The sequence below is a fragment of the Hakea prostrata genome, chromosome 7 (assembly GCF_041222555.1).
Source record: "Hakea prostrata isolate BN-2017 chromosome 7, UWA_Hpros_2, whole genome shotgun sequence".
Lineage (NCBI taxonomy): Eukaryota > Viridiplantae > Streptophyta > Magnoliopsida > Proteales > Proteaceae > Hakea > Hakea prostrata.
In genome coordinates this window covers 45,326,451-45,347,388 of record NC_142606.1, presented here as the reverse complement: position 1 = coordinate 45,347,388, position 20,938 = coordinate 45,326,451, and the positions used below count along the sequence as shown (strand labels likewise).

The 20,938-nt window shown below is 41.0% G+C and overlaps 1 non-coding gene across 1 annotated transcript; it reads right to left on the bottom strand.

Annotated features, from left to right (window-relative positions):
- Window positions 1-16,241: 16,241 nt before the first annotated feature.
- On the bottom strand, window positions 16,242-16,343 carry LOC149011255 (small nucleolar RNA R71). The gene has a single exon (XR_016174845.1). It is a non-coding gene; the product is annotated as a small nucleolar RNA R71 (small nucleolar RNA).
- Between the last annotated feature and the right edge of the window lie 4,595 nt (window positions 16,344-20,938).

Here is a 20,938-nt window from a genome sequence, read left to right as displayed (position 1 = left end):
TGGAGATCCACCATGCATCGCCTTCTTGTTGCAACCCCGTTCAATAAACAAAATCTTCTGAGCTTCCGAGCATTGCGGATGTCGGAAAGCCTTCTCCAACTCACGAAGCCACTTGTTGGGAAACAAGGGGTCCTTTTGTAACTCCCAGTGAAAGTGGGTACTTGCATCTTCGGAAAACTCTCCATCAAGGAGGTATGAGGAGTTCCAATAAACCTCCCGCATTCAGATCGCGACATGAGGATTCACATTAGCACCAGCCCGGGTCTCATTATGCGAGTCATGAAACCCACCAACATCTCGGTTGAACCGAGCTGCTTGCCTGCTGCATCATATTGCCCATAATATTGGCAATATCTCCCGAAACTTCCAACATTCGGGGCACCTGGGGATCTCATGGGTACCCCGATCAACATTTGGTATCCCACCACCTCCATGAGGTACTTCACCACCTCCCCGAGGTATTTCACCACCTCCATGACCACTTTGGATTCACCACGCCCACTTCTCAGAGTAACCATTCTGCAAAACCGAGAACATCAAAATACCGAATTTCGAAGATTCAACATAAACCACAAGTCCAAATGATTTGAAAACTTAAATCATGCTCAAATATATCCATATAGTCATCAAACAATATTCCATAAGGCAAAAATCACATTTTCCAAAAATTCAACAGCAAATGAGGTCTCTGTGACCATTGGTCGAGTGATTGGTCGAGTGACCCAGTCGACCAATGAGTCGACCAATGCAAGCAGAATGCGAAAATTCGCATTATAAGCCTCATTCTCACATTCCAACCTCATTCTAACTTCTTCCAAAGGTGAGAGAGCTCTAGGGAAAAATCTCCAAGAGTTCCCACAAGTGTTCTTGAGGTGATTTAGTGCTTCAACAACAACACCACAACACACCATCTTCACAAACAAGGTAAACCTCTTAATCTTCCTTCCATTTTCATCTTCTCATGCTTGCATTTCAATAAAACCATGCTTTACTTGTATCCAATGCTAGAAATCATGCTTAGGAATGCTTAGAAACATATTCCTTAGGTTTTAAACACAATGCCATGCATAGACAACAAGTTTTAACACATTGGTGCTCATCTCGCAAAGTTTTATACCGAAATCGATATCTTTAGAAAAATTTCGTTTTCTTCTCAAATCGCTTGAAATTTTCGCACGAGATCAAATGCTACATGCTCAAGATGACATTGTAGATAGGTCCATACAATTTGATTTAACCAATTTCAACTTTTCAAAAATCCAATTTTGACCTAAATTGCAAAATCCCCAAATTTCCTTCTTGCTGAATTTTTCGCTTTAATCCAAGTTTTCGATCGATTTTCATCAAACAAACTTCATAGACATGAAATTCCAAGTATTGCGCACATGCTAGTATGTTCAAATCAAATTTCCCCCAAACTGAAATTTTCCGAAAAATTACGAAAATACCCTTTTGGCTCAAATCTTAAAATAGCACTAATTGGAATTGTCTCTTGTCTCTTTCACGAGATACACTATGCAAAGGGGAGGGCGAGGGACGAGGTAGAGGTCGTGGTCGCATCGTGAGGTGCTCTTAGGGGCAGAGGTCGGGTTCCTTCGTAGCCTAGACGGGAGGTTAGGAGACCGGACATGTTTGACACACCTCGAGGCCGAGTTCCCGTATGAGGCCTACTTCACCTCTGCAATATCGAGATGGGACGTCTACTTCACTTACGCCAGCTCGTAGCCTTTAGGATTCGGCGGGAGGTTCGACACATTGCAGTGGACTCATCTCTTCACCGAGGATCTACCGGTATACCCGGAACTAGTGAGGTTGTTCTTCAGCAACCTTACTTACACAGAGGAGGCTCGAGGCCAAGGACATCCACTTAGACTTGTCCTCAGGAGCAGGGTCTTCCGGACTCAGATTCGCTTCTCTACCCGGACACCGGGCTGAGATCTTGCGGGTTCCTTACTATCCACAGAGGTGGTGTGTGGATACCGGCAGGAGCGGATCCCGGACAGCCATCCGATGCCGTACGAGCTTCGCGAGATATGCTCTACGCTATGGGATAGCCGTCGATGCTTCACTCCGTGGACTAGCGGACGGATGACGGGTTCTCGCACGGATTATCGGTCGCATAGTCGGCCGAAACATCATGCCGAAAGCCGGACATCACCATCGGGTCACGGTGATGGAGGCCTTAGTCATCTACCGCATCTACATGGGCTTCGAGATCGATCTCTCCTACATCATTCAGCAGGTCATGCTTTGGACTTAGTTCTGCGGCCTAGCATGCGGAACCTTTGCTATGGGAGGCTACTGACCTTGATCTTCGTGCATTTCGGGGTGAGTTTCGAGGATACACCGGTGGACACTAGATCACGGGGATACCCTATTGGGACTCGGACCATTCGTCGGATGAGACTACGACGATCGAGAGAGATCTCCTGGTCCGGAGGGTGAGGATGATGATGAATCGGAGGATGAGGATCAGGGATTAGAGGATGGAGGAGAGGATATCGGTCCCGATAGTGATGATCAGGCCGGAGATGATGCGGATATGCGCGAGGCTGAGCTCGTGCATCACGAGTTTCCTTCATCACACTTCGAGGTAGGTGGCCCTTCACATGCGGTTCCGGAGACTTCGGATCTTGGAGCACGGATGAGATCGATGACTTCCATGCTAGAGAGAATGGAGGTCGGACAGAGCAGATGTACGAGAGGATGGAGTCACGACAGGATAGGATAGAGCATCGGGTGACTCGGCTAGCGAGAGGAGTTCGGAGCATACGAGAGATCGGAGCAGATCACCTAGATAGACTGTACCTTAGGATTTCCATTTATGCATTTCAGATGTAATCGTTGTAAAACCTTTGAAATTAATGAAGTTCATTTTGTTTCTCTTTAATTATTGTATGTTATGCACCTTTCTTTTCCTTGCATTAGTGACATTTGTTCAAGTATAATTATGGTATGTTATTCGGAAATGTTCCGTTACGCTTCAAAGGTCAAGTTTCTAATTCGGTGTTCTATTATTCACTTCTAAGAGTAGAAGAGTCATTTCAGATCAATGACTCGGGAATGTTCAGTTGTTGTCTTTTGTGGTTAGGATCTCCTCGAACCTTGGGCTCTGATACCAATCATCCGCCCTCCCAGCCGGTACCCTATCCGGCATACCCGAGAGTGTGATCCACAGCCCGAAGATCGGGTATCGAGTGATCAACCTCCCACATAAACAATAACATAATCATGAACAATCATAACAAGAGTGCGGAAGATAAATCATAGATCCAATAAAGAAAGAATGAATCATAAATGAATCGAGAATAATAGATATAATCGAGTATCAAACGGATAAGTAAAGTGAGGCAAAAATCCCACTTTACAACCAGCGGAAAAGTAGCTCTAAAGAATAAACTAGACAAAACCTAATCCCAGTAGCAAGTACATTGGGTAACTAAATTGTTCTCCACTTTATAGACAACATCCTTGTAAGTGTAAATCTCATAAATGGCACAAGGACGCTTCCACTCAATGGTCGGACTAAGCATCGTACGGAGCATAACCACTCGCGGGATCTTCGAGTAATTGTGGTAACCGCAATCACCTTCCCGGAGATATGCCTCTTCGCCTTGCGCTTCTTCATAGGGACCGTCATAGTACTCGGTACTGCGGGATAGTCTAACAACATTGTACAATAAAGGAATGAGTTTCAAAGAAACTCAGTAAGGCAGTTAAAAATCCATAATAACATAAATGGCAGGATTCCAGAACAAACATAAATGCAATATGATATGAGACAAGCAATGAATGAATGAATCTAACTCTATGTATGCTGGTCTCTATTGGCAGACATGCTTTAAGTCATAGCACCGTACTTCTTTAGGAAAGTCCACTCACATCCTCAACAATTTAAAAATATCTTGGATTCTCTCACGGATCATTTCACCGGTCTTGAGCAGCCGATTGGTAATGGGTCCTTCATCCCTCAGGACAAACCTTGGCAGGGGGTTAAGTCAACACACTCTCTCACAACCATTTGGTATAAGTCACGGCGCATGTCGGGTAAAACCTAGCCAAATGCAAGTCTTCTACTTAGTTACATCAAGTCGGATCCGGATACGTCCATTCCTCGTCCCCGACGATCCTTTCCGTATCCTTCACACTAGAGTCCTCATAGTCCCCGACTACGGACTCATCAACCCTATTGATCATCCACATATGGTAAACGGGAAGCTCTCACGTCCTCTCACGGGTTGGTTACCGGTCTTAAGCGCCCGTGAGCCCAAGTCTAACCATATGCAACCCTACCAATAAATGGCCCCCACAATGTGATTCCTGTCCTCTCACGGGTTGGTTACCGGTCTTGAGCGCCCATGAATCCCCATTGCTACCACGGGTCGTTCGGTCTCAATACCCCTCCGATTAGGGTCCGACATAACAGGACATCCTAGCCAAACACTATTAGACAATCCTAGATATGTCATCCAACAGTTTAGGAAGGTGTCCAGAGGGCATCTCCCGGAAACATCCCATAATATTCCCGTAGTAGTCCAAGGACAGAAGTGTCAAAAGGACACCTCTCCTTTCCAAACCATACTTAAGCATACACATGCATCAATTCATATCATCACATATATGGTAACTTCATAAATGGAAAGAAATCAATAATTACAATCACTTTTATAACATTGGTAAGTAAATCATACATGAATCAATTTAATATGAATAAGTAATGCTACTGTAATCAAAGTTATGCAACAGTAGTATATCATTGTAAGAATCTAATTTAGGAATCATATCTATGATATTCAAATATAGAAACTAGATTCATGCTATCTATGTAATTAAGGAAATAACCATCCTTACCTTTTATAACTCGCAAAGGAATCCTAAGAAATCAAGTAAGATCTCGGCAAACTTGAGAAGAAGGTCCTAAACAAGTATATACAACATATTAGGAAAGATCCCTAACAGAAAAGATACCAAAACATCCAACATAGACCAATTCTGGAGTTGCTTGTACTCATTGGTCGAGTGGATTGGTCGATCTGGTCCAATCGACCAATCGATCGACCAATGCGAGACGATAGCCTATAAAATCGAGTTTTAAAATATGAAATCCGAATTTGGTGGTTCAAAAGGGTACTAATCAAGGGGTAGACTACATCAGTAGTATTCTAACATATAGGGGACCTCAAAACACTAATCCAATCAAGATATCAAGATCCAAATTAGGAAACAAAAAGTTACCATAATTAAATCAACCATGGATCTTGATGAATTTGAAATAGAAAACAAAGACAAGAACAATAGGAGGATGGATCATTGCTTCAGGTAAAGGTATCATGAAAACATACTCAGATCTTCATGGAATAAGGCTTAGAAGCATAAATCTAAATAAGGAAATAAAACCTACCATATATGTAACTACCATGCATCATGAAGAACACATAGTAAGGTAGAAGAGAACAATTACTCTGAAGATCCCACGAGTGGTTATGCTCCGTACGATGCTTAGTCCGACCATTGAGTGGAAGCGTCCTTGTGCCATTTTTGAGATTTACACTTACAAGGATGTTGTCTATAATGTGGAGAACAATTTAGTTACCCAATGTACTTGCTACTGGGATTAGATTTTATTTAGTTTATTCTTTAGAGCTACTTTTCCGTTGGATGTAAAGTGGGATTTTTGCTTCACTTTACTTATCTGTTTGATACTCTGATTATATCTATTATTCTGATTCATTTATGATTCATTCTTTCTTTATTGGATCTATGATTTATCTTCCGCACTCTTGTTTTGATTGTTCATGATTATGTTATTGTTTATGTGGGAGGTTGATCACTCGATACCTGATCTTCGGGCTGTGGATCACACTCTCGGGTATGCCAGATAGGGTACCGGCTGGGAGGGCGTGACATCAGTAGTATTCTAACATATAGGGGACCTCAAAACACTAATCCAATCAAGAAATGAAGATCCAAATTAGGAAACAAAAAGTTACCATAATTAAATCAACCATGGATCTTGATGAATTTGAAATAGAAAACAAAGACAAGAACAATAGGAGGATGGATCATTGCTTCAGGTAAAGGTATCATGAAAACATACTCAGATCTTCATGGAATAAGGCTTAGAAGCATAAATCTAAATAAGGAAATAAAACCTACCATATATGTAACTACCATGCATCATGAAGAACACATAGTAAGGTAGAAGAGAACAACTAGAGATTTATAGATTATGGATCATGGAAGGAAAACACAGTAATTAACTACTAACATGATCAACATAGAAGATCCAAAGAGATCAGAATTCAGATTAGAAGTTTAACAAAGATTAGATCATGGTTTGATCATGATTTCTTCAAAAGCTTGCAATGATCATGGTTAAGATCATTGTTCTAGCCTCAAATCCTTAGGATGATCATGAGAACATGTTCAGAGATGTTTGCAACAGAGAATGCAGCATCTCTTCTACTGTCTCAACTCAAAAAGGAAAGAAAAACAAAGATGGAGGAGAAGAAGAGAGAGTAGACATACCTTTTGATGCAAAAAGAAGAGTTTCGACGAAGATCCATCAAGAAAACACCAAGGATGCAAGAGAGATGACTTGCAGAGGTCTTTGGTTCGTTCCAGAGAGTTTGGAGGCAGCAAATACGAAGTGGACTCGAGATTGGACTTAAATAGAGCAAGAACAACCTAATTGCCAAAGACAGCACTCATTGGTCGAGTGGATTGGTCGACTGGCCCAGTCGACCAATCAGTCGACCAATGCTGACAGCAAGACCAAAACAGGGAATTGAAGGTCCAGATCAAATCCAATCCTAAAGGGGTTTTGCACACAAGTCAAGTGACTTACCTAATAGGTAGAAATGCCTTCAAACCAAGATAGAGAGCACTCCAAGTCCATCAACTAATCAGATCTTCATCAGGATTCAGTTTCCATAAATAGAACTTCATCATCAACTTTCATGGATTCAAAGCCAGACACCAAGTCCTCTACTGGGATGGCCCAAAGCTGACTTCTTACTTTACTTCGGGTCACTGGACCTACAAATAACAAGGTTTCCGGGTCAAGGTTAGGGCTGGGTTTTACAGGCGCTCAAGACCGGTGAAATGATCCGTGAGGGGACATAAGAGCTTCCCGTTTACCATATGTGGATAACCAATAGGGTTGATGAGTCCGTAGTCAGGGACCATTAGGACTCTAGTGGAAAGGATACCGGAAAGGATCGTCAGGGACGAGGAATGGAAGTATCTGGACCTGAGTTGATGTAACTGACTAGATGACTTGCATTGGGCTAGGCTTTTGCCTGACATGCGCCGGTACTTATGCCAAATGGCTGTGAGAGAGTGTGTTGACTTAACCCCCTACCATGGTTTGACCTGAGGGATGCAGGACCCATTACCAACCGGCTGCCCAAGATATCTTAAATGGTTGAGGGAAACCAAGATATCTTATATGGTTGAGGGTGTGAGCGGACTTTCCCTAAGAAGTACAGTGCTATGACTTAAAGCATGTCTGCCATAGAGACCAGCATACATAGAGTGTAGATGCATACATACATTACTTGTTTCATATTGCATTCAATCTTGTTATGGTTTGCTTCCATGTTATTTATGTTGTTATGGATTAACTTGCCTTACTGAGTTTCTTTCGAAACTCATTCCTTTTTTTGTACAATCTGTTGTTAGACTTCTCTACAGGTTCGGATTTCTTTGACGGTCCATATAAGGAAGCGCAAGGTGAAGAAGATGAAGACTGAAGGAGAAGAAGAGCTTACTAAAGATGTGGAATAGTTTTCTCTACATTCTTCTAGGCTTATCTTTTACTTTACTTGTATTAGCTTAGAGCTTTATTTAGATTTCGATCTACCTTCCGCATGTGTTTATAGGGTATATTTCCGCTATACTCTACAGTTGTCTTTTGATTTGGTATCTTGTTATTCCGCACTCTGATATTCTATAGTGATCCTTTTGAGATCCTTTCTTGACTTTTATTATAAATTACTTGAACATTATGATTTGTTCTTGCTTTTGATTATGTTATTGTGCGAAATGGATATGATCTTTCCTAAACTTGATCTTTAGGGCTGTGGATCACACTCTTAGGTATGCCAGTTAGGGTACCTGCTGGGAGGATGTGACAGATACCATCGACCCAAGGTATCGACCAACAAGATTGCTATTAGAAACTTTTGCCAAGTTTTGATCCATTCGACCTCCGATTGTTTTTATTTCTTCTCTAATCCTTCATGTATGTTTGTTTAGGGCTTTAAGACTATAATTGGACCATTCTCTTGTGACTTCGGATCATCTTCTTCAAAATTTGAGGTAAGGACGGTTATTGCCATATAACATAGACTATAGGACTTTTACACTGTTGTTGGTAACTTAGTAGACTTAACTTATTAGTTGATTTTAGACATCATATGACTAGTGTAGTTACCTTATGACAGTAGCACCATGCTTAATTACTTGGTTTATCATGTTTACTTATTCTTGTCATTTATTTATACACTGTATTATGAGAGGTTATGACATGTTTTCAATATCATAATGTATTGTTGATATGTAATGGATGGAAATAAGCATGTGATTGCTTAAGTATAACTTGGGATTGAGGAGTACCCTACTGGTGCTTCTGTCCTTGGACATCGGAGGGAATAGTATGGGATGTTCTCCGAAGATGCCCATTGACGCTTTCCCGAGTTATTGGATGGCATACATAGGACTTGTCTACTGGTGTTTGGCCAGGATGTCCCTATCATATCAGACCCACATCGGAAGGGCATTGAGACCGAACAACCCGTGGTAGTAGTGTGGATTTGTGGGTGCTCAAGACCGGTAACCATTCCGTGAGAGGACATAAATTGCATTGCGGATACCCGAAAGGGGCCATTTATTGGTAGGGTTGCAAATGGCTAGACTTGGGCTCACGGGCACTCAAGACCGGTGAAATGATTCGTGAGGGGACATGAGAGCTTCCCGTCTACTATTTGTGGATGACCAATAGGGTTGATGAGTCCGGTGGGTAATATCCGTGACTCTAGTGTGAAGGATATCGGAAAGGATCCCGAGAGGGGAGGAATGGACGTATTTGGAACTGACATGATATGACTAAGTAGAAGACTTGCATTGGGCTAGGCTTTACCTTGACATGCGCCAATACTTAAACCAAATGGTGATGTGAGAGAGTGGTGACCGAAACCCCCAACCATGGATTTGTCCGAGAGGGATGCAGGACCCAATTCCCCCCGGTGATGAGTGACTGAGACTACCTAAAGAAGTATGGTGCTATGACTTAAAGCATGTCTACCTTAGAGACTAGCATACTTAAGGTTAGAATCATATATCATCATTGTCTCATATCAGCTATGCTGTGCATCATATAATTTATGTTATTATGGAATAACTTTCCTTGCTGAGTTCTTTTGAACTCACTCATTTTTGCAACATATTTTGTTAGACTTTTCTGTAGGTACTACTACTGTTGACTGTGACGGTCAACACTTTGAGGACTAAGTTGGTGACTCATACCACTTTGGCTACGGTGACTACATCTGTGAAGGCTATCAGTTCAAGACTCATATTTGTCAGGAGTAGATCCGGCCTGGCTTAGTTTCTTATGATTATGTTATTGAGGAGACATTGTATAAGTTAGAAGAAACTGTAACTTAGTTGCCTACCTTTTTATTTCCCTTCTTTAGAGATCTGGTTGTAATCTTTACCTTATTTCGATCTTCCTTCCGCACACGTTTGTAGAGTATATTTCCGCTATACTCTATAGTTGTCTTTTGATTTGGTACTTGTTATTCTGCACTCTGATGTTCTTTGTGATCCTTCTGTAATCATTTCTTAACTTTTATTATTAGATTACTTGAATACCATAATTTGTTCTTGCTTTTGATTATATTATTGTGCTAAGTGGATATGATCGTTCCTAAACTTGATCTGTTGGGCTATGGATCACTCCCGAGTAACCCAGATAGGGTACCCCCTGGGTGGATTTATGGCGGGATGTAACACCTAGAGCTGGAGTCTCCTCTGGTAGTGTTGAAGCCTAGAACCCTCCGATAGGTCAAGTGACCGGTAACCCATCCAGTGCTCCTCCAGTGGTCAACTACCAAGAAATCATTAATCTTATGGGGGATATGTTGCAACAGTAGAGTGCACAGTTCAACCGAATCTTGACTGGGATTTTGGCCATGCATAATGAGACCCGTGCTGCTGCCCAGGCAAACCCTAATCTCGCTACTGTGCCTGATGTTGGAAGAAAGAAGTTTTGTCACCAGAAGTCGCTGCCCTGTAGAAGTTCTAGCTTTGCTAAAAGGACTGATAGAAAGTTCACTAGGCCTGCACCGTATTCCACCTTGACTTAAGCCCCGGACTGTGGAACAAAGTGTTGGGAATGCAAACCTCAATCAAATTGCTATAGACCCGAGGCTAGTGAATCGAAGACCTCTAGAGCCAGTGCAACCTGTAGGACAGAGAGAACTTGTTTGTTTTTACTGCCGTCAAAAAGAACATTTCACCCGTCGCTGCCCTCTTAAACCAAGTCGTCGAGCTGCTTTAGCTACGAAGCCAGTTCAAGTCCCTTCTGCCGGTAAAGTGTGTAGCGTAGTTGGAAGCGAGATAGAACCGAACCAAAATCTCCCAACCGGTACGTTGCTCTTATCCTTTAACTTTTGCTATTGATCTATTCTTTACTTATGCATTGTATAAACACCATATGCACTGCTTTGATTTATCGTTACTTGCGCCTTGTATGAATACCACATACATTGCCCTGATTTATTCTTTACTTATGCATTACATACATATCATATGCGTTGCTTGATTTAATCCTTACTGATGCATTGCATATAGGCCATAGGCATTGTTTTGATTTATTCTTACCATGTGAGTTAGCCTAGTTTGTCTGTATGAAGTGCCTGTGAGTATTGTTTTGAGTTTCTCTTAGATGTCTAAGAGTCAATCAAGACTCCCATGTTCTTTACCTATTAGATCTATTTTTCATTGTACCTTCCATCCCCTGGTAAAGTTTCGGTGAAAGAATCACACCCCTGAAGAAGTTTCCTCATCTTAGTGGAAGCCCAAGTATGCCTTCAATTATGAGGATGAATTTTTTTTTAAGGGGGGGAGATTGTGAGATCCCACCTAACCCTAACCTTGCTATTGTACCAAATGCATACATACCATATACAATCCTTTCCGGTATCCTTCACAGTAGTTGGACTCCTGTAATCCTTTAATTCATTAATTGAACTATTATTGCTTTTGATTGTCTTTATTTGTATTTATTATTGTTTATAGACTAAAACCGTGGATCTTGTGACGGATCACTCCCACGGGTTGTCGGGCGGGTAACCGAGACCGGCGGGTGGGGTGTGACAGAGTGGTATCAGAGCCTTGGTTTTACGAAGTCAATAATACTTAATACAAGTGTTAGATGAGCAATCTGAGTCATAGATCCAGAAGTGACTCAAAAGAACTAGAGTGAATAATAGAACATATTTCGTTAGAAACAAACTAAGAAAGTAAGTGAATCTTTCTTTTGCATAACTTACTATAAGTCAAGTGAAATGCATTCTCACATTATAAACATCAAAGAAAGTGCATAAGAGACAATAATATAAATGCAACAAACATAACTGTACTTCATTAAAAAGATAATGCTTTACATAATTTGGAGCGTACTCTACACTTTACAAAATGATATGGAATTAGCATGTGTTGAATAAAAACTACAATAAACATATCTAAATCCTAAAGTCAGTCTGTCCTGAGTCAAAAGGATAAAAGCCCTAAGTCTACTACTACTATGGTGGTGGTGGTGGTGCTAGTCTCATCTAGTGGAGTATGTCGAAGCACTCTACTATCTGGCCCCTCATCTCTGCCTGCCCCTGCTTGAACTGGTCCATCCGAGTGAACAGGCCTCTAGCCCAAGGTGGTGCGACCTCCGAAGTATCCTGAGCCCCGGATGTGCCCCCTGTCTCGAACTGAGAAGGTGGTGGTGAGTCTGCATGATCAACATCATCAGCCTCTACATCCATGTCCTCCAGCTTGGTTGGCATCTTTGGTGAGTTTGGTCCGCCCAGGTAGTGCATCTGAGTGACCAACCTGTGACCTATCATGCCGCCATGACCAACCGGAATAGCCTCCTCTCCCTCAAAGTGGACCATGAAGTGCTCAAAGATCCGTGTTAGAAGTCGCCCATATCGAAGGTTCACTCCCCTCTGATATGTCACTCGATAGATCATGGCATTCTGGATTATGTATGCCAAGTCTATCTGGTAGCGGGTGTACACTGAGAAGGTCATCATAGCCTGCATGAGTGAGATCTCACTCTGATCACCTACCTTAGGCAGCAGGTTTCGTGCTATGATCCGTGAGATGATCTGGCATGAGGGAAGTAGCTCAACCATTGACTCTACCCCGTTGCACTCCCGCATGCAAATGCCTAAGTAGATGAAAGCCCTCTCCTCCCAGTGGATGACATCATCTGACTCTGCCCCCGGCTCGAACCATCTCCTATCACTGTGGATGTATGGCACGTCAAGAATGTGAACCAGCTCCTCAATGGTGAAGCGTATGTCTATAGTCTTCACCAGGCTCCCTATCACTAGCCTGGTATCATGCTCTCCCACTCTCTCCCTGTGGAGGTCAGGTTGCTATAGAATAACTTGACTAGCTTTGGATAGGCATCCTCATTCAAGAACAAGGTACCTTTCCAGCCCACTGCCGCAAACCTACTCTCGATCTGGAACTGCTCTACCTCTGAAGTCACTACCTATCGACCATACTCGATCGGGCGCTGACTAAAGTGGCCAAAGTACAGCTCCTGTGCCTCCGGTGACCTAAAGTAGTCTGGATGGACTGGGTCATGTGCGTCACCTCTACCTAGACCACGACGTCGGTTGTGAATTGGTACTCTCCTAACTTCGCGGGCAGCCATCTAGTGTGAAAAATCTGCTTTTAGGCGAAAAACATGCAAAATGAGAGTTATGACATGTCCAATAATTACCTGTTAGTGTAAAATGCATAGTGAACAGTAGATCTATGCCTAGACATGTATTGGGAAGTAAAAAAAACATTTTACATCAAAGAAAACCTAGAAATAATTGCACATTGTAGTTTCTTTCATGCAAACCATGGAAATGAAGGGTTTTGTGAGAAGATTACCTATGTAGCATGTAGAAGTTGCGTGGGAAGTAGATCCGAAGCCAACGGAGTCTCCAAAATAATTTCCTAGGCCTAAGCACGAAATCCCCAGAGCCCAAAGTCTGATTTGAGAAGTGTAGAAGTGAAATGAGACCCAAAACCGAATTTGTATCGTTTCTGTTGTGCGAATCTTGGGGCAGTCGCTACTGGCGGTCGATTGATTTAAGCGACCGGCTTAAGCGACCGACCCAGTTGCTGTTGCCCAGAATTTTGGATTTTGGCTTTGTTTTGATTCTTTTTGGACTTTATGCTTATTGTTGCTTCTGTTTGTGAATGTTGGCATTGTTGTGAAGTTGTTTTGACTTGAAGAATCTTTTTCCGGACTTGATCATATAGTGTTGCTAATTTCTGGAGTTCTTTTCATAGAATGGTTCAATTAAGGAATCGTGCTATACTTAATGGTCAAGAAGGTGAAGATGGTCGAGAAGATCAGAACACTGTTGAGATACTGGTCGGAAACACTGGAACTGAGCCCTCGAGAGTTGAAATTCCTCTTCCTGGCGGAAATCCTCCACAAGCACCGCAAGTAGTCTCTATTTAGGATGTGATGACCATTCTGGGAAACATGTTGCATTAGCAGTAGAATCAGTTTACTACTATGATGCAAGGTTTTGCAACTACTCAGCATAATGCCCATGCAGCTCTTAATCCTAATGGAGCTAGTACTTCTATAGCTGGTACTTTTGTGGACGGTTTTGCCCCTGGACCTTATGCAAGACTAATGGAGCATTTCTTGAAGCTTCAAATCCCTGCTTTTACTGATATTTCATTGGATACATTGTTCCCTAACAAGTGGATCCGAGAGATGGAAAAAGCTTTTCGCAACCTCCATTGCAATGAAGCTCAGAAGATTCTGTGCGTAGAACAGAGACTGCAGCATGAAGTTGATGCGTGGTGGAATGCTACCAGACCCATTTTGGAAGCTTCGCATACAGTTCTTACTTGGGAAATTTTCAAGGAAGCATTTTGCAAGAATTATTTTCTTGAGTCTGTGAGAGATGCTAAAGAAGCTGAGTTTATGGCACTTGATGCGGATCAATTATGCTTCTGGATCCGACTGAGCCTCCTCTTGTATCCGGGATGATGAGTCCTGCAAGAAAGGTTAAATGCGGGCCGGCTTGTGTGCCGGGCAGCCGCCTCCGATGGCAAAGTCAGACTATGAACAGAGTAAGTACTCGTGCGAAAGCTACATAAGATTATACTCAGTGTGTATTGGATTACCTTCCAAGGGAGCACTTCCCTTATCTAATACCGTGTTACTTACCTTATGTGTATTTGGTAAGTCCGCCCGACAGGAACCATCGAATCCCTGAGGATTATGCCCTTCCGTTATTGGTCCCTCACGACATCTTGGTCTTCAAATCCAACGGTGGGATTATGCATTGGAGATCTCTAAGTTAGTCCGATTTATACATCAAAACACTCATTGGTTAAGTCAAATAAGAACTCTGAGTTTGATTCAAACTCTGAGTTTAATTAATCTATAAAAGGATAGCAGAGCCAAGGAGGAGAGAGAGGACGTTTTTGGGGAGCTTTGGAGGAGCGGAGAGATCAAACCAAGAGACGTTGGTTGGCTTTGGAGATCTGAAGCTTGGGAATAAGTTTTTCTTGATCTTCTTTCAATGTTCTTGAACTCTTCTATAATGTTTTTAGTTTCTAGTATGAACTAACTTAATTTTACTAGGGATCAGATGTAGCCTATCTTTGAATTCTCACTCTTGACTTCATCAATATAATTTTGAATATTGTTTCCTTTGATTGAGTTTTTACTTCTATTCTTCATGCTTTTGATTAATTGGCCACTAATCAACTGATTTGTTAATCATAATGAACTGAGAGGGGATTTATGTGTTTAGTTCATTGGAGTAAAAGCCATGAATTACATGTAGGATAGAGATATACTTAAATGGTTTGTGTAGTTGTTACATGGGAATCCACAGAATTTAATGATTTCTCAGTTGTTGTAACCCACATAGAAATATAGTGGGTTAGCAATTGAGGGGATTTCTATTAGTACTCGAGAGAGAATAATAGATAGGAAAGGGAATCTCGACTATCAATCAGGAAAATATTTCTCAAATTATAAAGAGGGAGAAAAGGGTGGGAATGCTTAGTTATGGTGAAATCTGACCCCTAGGTCTTTAGCAATTAATAATCTCAATTTAACTTTCAATTTGCAATATAGTCTAGAAATTATTATCTTCCTTATTATTTGTTCAAATAAAATTGGTATAATTAATTTGGTACTTAATCTATAGTCTTCGAGGGATCGATCTTTTATCATTATATTACTTGTTACGACAACGTACACTTGCGTTGTACTTTTTCACAACAAGTTTTTGGCGCCGTTGCCGGGGACTATTAGATTAATATCAATATCAATTATTGCTAGTTTTAATTTGAATTCTTTTATTTTTCATTTTATTCTTTTATATTCTTTTATTTTATTTTTTAGTTGTGAATTGGAGTTCTTTCAGGTCCTACTGATTTTGCATGAGAAGGAGAGGAAACGATAATTTACTTCCTTTTGATCCTGAAATTGAAGCAACTTGTCGAAGGAACTCAAAAGCAAAGAAAGATAGAACAAATTCATCTTCCACTTCTAGAGCAATGGATCCTGAAAATAATCCACCACCGCTTGAAGTTGAAGCACCAAGGCGCAAGACTTTGGGAGAGTATGTTGCGCCAACTGTGAGAGATAATAGGACAGCTATAAGGCGTCCACTTGTAGCAGCTAACAATTTTGAAATCAAGCCTGCTATCATTACAATGGTGCAAAATAATCAATTTTCTGAATTGTCTAGTGAAGACCCAAATCTTCACATTGATGGGTTCTTGGACATTTGCGACACATTCAAGAGCAATGGCGTTACTAATGATGCCATGAGATTGAGATTGTTCCCTTTCTCATTAAGGGACAACGCTAAGAGTTGGTTGCATTCTCTACAACCAGGATCCATCACTACTTGGGATCAAATGGCTCAAAAATTTTTGGTAAAATTCTTTCCACCATCTAAGACTGCTAGTTTATTAACAGATATTTCTATTTTTTTGCAGTATGATTCAGAAACACTATTTGAGGCATGGGAAAGATTCAAGGACTTGCTAAGGAAATGTCCACACCATGGAATAGAGCAATGGAGGCAAGTTCAGATTTTTTATGATGGTCTATCTAATTCCACAAGAACATTAGTAGATGCTGCAGCAGGAGGATCAATCATGAACAAGGATCCAATAGAAATTTTTGATCTTTTGGATGTTATGGCCTCAAATGCATATCAAAGGCCAAGGGATAGAGTTGACCCAAGAAAAGTTTTGCAAAGGAATGAAACTGATCCCATGACAGCCATGGCCGTCCAACTTGAAGCATTAACAAAGCAAGTAGGGTTGTTAGCAACTCAAGGCACCAAACCTCCAGCTGTGATATGCAATTATTGTGAGGGAACACATTATAGCAATGAATGTCAAATGGCTAATCCTTTTGAGCAAAATCAGTTAGAGCAAGCAAAATATGTGGGGAACTTTAACTGACAGAACAATCCATATTCCAACACATACAATCCAGGGTGGAGAAACCATCCAAATTTTGGATGGAAAAACAATCAAGATACTGAAAGACAACCTAAAAATCAACAAGCTCAATCATTTCAGAAGAAAGCTCCATGGGAAGATGCTATTGAGAAAATGGCTATAGTTTCTTCACAATTTATGCAGAATCAAGAGACCACCAATCAGAATCTTTTTGCATCCATTAAAAATTTGGAAGTACAAATGGGGCAAATCGCTCATGGGATGAATCAAAGGCAAAAATGATCACTGCCTAGTAATACTGAGACAAATCCTAGAGAGTATGCAAATGCTATTGAGCTTCGAAGTGGAAAAGTATTACAGGAACCTTTCAAGAAAATCGCAGTAACTGAACCCTCTTCTGAAGTGGTTCATGATGAAAAAGAAGATGCAGAGGAATACGTTAAGGAGGAGGAGAAGCCAAATTCCAAATTGTTTCCAGACAATCCACCACCTTATAATCCACCCATTCCATATCCTCAGCGGTTCAGGAAGCAGAAACTAGATAAGCAATTTTCTAAATTTCTTGATGTATTTAAAAAATTGCATATTAATATTCCTTTTGCAGATGCTTTGGAACAAATGCCGAGTTATGTCAAGTTTATGAGAGACATTCTTGCTAACAAGAGGAAACTTGAAGATTATGAGACTGTGGCATTGACAGAGGAATGCAGTGCTATTCTGCAGTTGAAGCTTCCACCTAAGCTAAAAGATCCAGGGAGTTTCACAATACCATGCACTATAGGAAATTTTCATTTTAATAAGGCTTTATGTGATATTGGTGCTAGTATTAATTTAATGCCTCTATCTATTTTCAGGAAACTAGGCCTTGGAGAAGCTAAACCGACTACAGTGTCACTTCAAATGGCAGATAGGTCAATTAAATATCCAAGGGGAATCATTGAAGACGTCTTGGTTAAAGTGGACAAGTTTATATTTCCAGCGGATTTCTTAGTATTGGATATAGAAGAAGATCAAGACATACCCATTATTCTTGGTAGGCCATTCTTGGCGACTGGGAGGACCCTGATTCATCTTCAAACAGGTGAACTTACTATGAGAGTATAAGATGAAAAGATCACATTCAATGTATTCAAGGCCATCAAGTTTCCAAATGAAGCAAATAGCTGCTTCAGAATTGACTCTATTGAGAAATGCACAAAGGAGGTATTTCAAATAAGCTATCCAGTTGAGACTTGTTTGGTAGGTGTGACAAATGCAGAAAATAAAGGAATTTCCGAATGTGAGATACAGTTAGAAGCTTTATCACCTATATCTGTTGACAAATTTCCTACTGAGGACCATGGCTAGTAACTTACTCACTCATTTGGAAGTGGCTTCGACCCCCAGAAGTCACTCTTTTCTTTGACCGAAAGTTGGGGGTAGTTCGGCTGCGAAATATGATGCAAGCGCTGTTTGGGAGGCAACCCAAAGTTTTTCTTTACTATTTCTTTGATTTTTCAATTGTTAATTTTTTTAGATTCGATGTTTTTTGTTTCTTTTTCCATAATTTGTTTTTTTTAGGAGAATGAAAAGAAGGAGCGGATTTGGACTACATCACTCTTAAAGCTATGAATCAAGGGAGTCTTTTTCACCTTACTTTACATCTGATTACTTTTCTTTCCCATTGCAGGCATTTAATATTTTGATTTTTTTTGTTGCATTGAGGACAATGCCCTTTATAAAGTTGGGGGTGGATGTTAAGATTCCTTTCTATAGGATAAGACTCACTATGCTGAAATTTTTTCAAAACCAGAATTTTTCAAATCATTTCAAAACTTTTTATCAGTGGTTGAAGCTTATTTGTCTAGTTAGTAGAGTAAAATAGAAGGAAGTTATGACATTAAATCTCTAGATCTTATTTAGTATTTCATGTTTTAGTTGTGTTCATCTATAATTCTTTGAAATGATGAGTTTGCTAAATATCAGATGAGTATGTGAATCACTTTAACCTTAACTATGCGACCCACCCTTTGAGCACTAAACCTTGCTATTGAGTTATTGTATTTAGAGATTTTCAAGTAAGACTACAATTTTTTGTTCAGTCAACATATTAGAATCCACCTAGATTTCCTCTTGAGGCGAAATTCATGAGTGCCACTTGTTTAAGGATATGATAAAGGCCATTATTCTTTCATTCAAAAAAAAAAAAAAATTCTCTTATAATCTGTTCCACCTCTACTATACCATGATTCACTACGTGGAGATGTATATGGTTTATATGCTAATACTTCATTGGTGACTCTCCCAAGTCGTGTGATCCCTTGAATAGACCGAAGGTGATATGGATTGTTAAAAGCATGGTGAGGGTTAAAAGCATTGTGAGTAGATCTTCTTTGTAGTTGCGGGTCTCCGTAGTTAATGCCACTGAGTGAGCCTTTTGGATTCTCACTGGGTTAACATTGCACAATTGGAGCTTAGGGACAAAGGCCACCGCAACGCTTAGATAGATAGTTATTTGAGAGCCATGTTACGGGTGTAGGATATGTCTTGGACTGCTTCTTGGGAGATGTGTTATCACCTTGAAAAAAAAAAAAAAAAAAAAACGAGTATGAAATTGCTAATTTCTGGCAAAAGGAAGAAAAGAAAAGAAAATTGGTACTTCAATGTCATCATCTCCATATATGTATTTCAGCTCTAGTCTACATTTCTTCCACCTTCACAAGTCCTCTTGACCTTGGATAAGTGATTGCTCTTCATTAGTCGAGAGAGGGATGATAGGCTGGACATATAAGAATTGACCTTGAAACTAGGGAGTTGTCGGTTGAATTTGGGATCTCAAACATGCATGCACTTGATTGGTTAAGGTATACACACACACATGGGTCAAACTTTTGATTTTGTGATCTATCTACTAATCTCTTATTTAGCTTATTTTATACATTCTTTGAATTATGGTTGAACTTGACTAAGATTGAATATTTAATCAAAATGAGAGTTTGTCTGATCCTAATATTTGCTCGAGGACTAGCAAATGTTAAAGTTGGGGGTAATTTGATAAGTTGATTTCTCACTAAAGAGTGACTGCCTTATTTGTGGAGCGTGATGTATGCATTAACCCACAGAGTCGGTCATGTCCCGATTGGATGCGGAGCCCCATTTGGGTGTAGCCTACTGATACAAGAACTGGTGAAATGACCCGTTCGGGTTAATTCATATGACCGGGTAACACCCGGTCAATCTGATTATGCACAGATTAATCGGGTTATACCCGTTCGGTACTCAACTTCCCGTATCATAAGCCCCCTATCCCGATCGTTGCTCGCGATATTCGAGATAGCTAGGAAGTTGGAACATCCAGTGCCCGTGCTTACAGGAGAGTACTGATTATCCCTGAATGTGTTCACAATGGGACGTTGTCCGGTTAATTCCCAAGTCCCTTCTTGATCCCGAGCACTACTCTGCATCACTCGGGGGAATGCATCAGTTCTCAATTGATACTCGTTGTTTATCCCGGTTTATGGGTAGACTTCTCTTAAGTTCTGTTTGGTAATCTCGGGAGACTCCAGGAGTATTCTTTAACGGATGCATTAAATGTCTACAATGAAGTGACCAGCCGTCTTTTGTAACGGCTTTTCTCGAGGACCTCGCCCAGCCTGGGAGCGACACGTCAGGCGGCTAGGCGTAGGCTCATAATGAGAGCTTTGGGGGAGGTGAACCGTTTCCACTTTGTAACCGTTGATCATCAATGGTCGTAATCGTCTGATTGAAGAGTGTAATGCCTCTTCCGGCAATATAAATAGGGACCTTCCCTCTCCTTTTCTTTCCACTGTTTTCTCTGCTCTCGACTAAGAACCGCTCCCGACCAACTTTCAAAGTCTCTCAAGCCTTTCTCGTCTTTAAGCAGTAAGTTTTCGTCCTCCTTATGTCCCCGAGGAAATATAAGGCCCCGAAGAGGCCAAAAGTGAGCTTGAGGGGTTTTAGGCATCAGCCTAAGGTCCTCATTCCCGTATATCGGGAGAAACGTCGTCGGGCCGAGGGATACGCTAGCAAAGGTGATAGTGATCAAACTAGGAAATTCAACCTAACCGGGGATCGTCTAAAGGTCCTTCAAGAGCAAACCTAAGATGAGGAGCGATCTGGCTCCTCTAGCAGCTCCACCGAAGACGACGATCCTCAGCTTGTTGGGGAAATTCTTGAGATGTTCCGTAAGGATAAG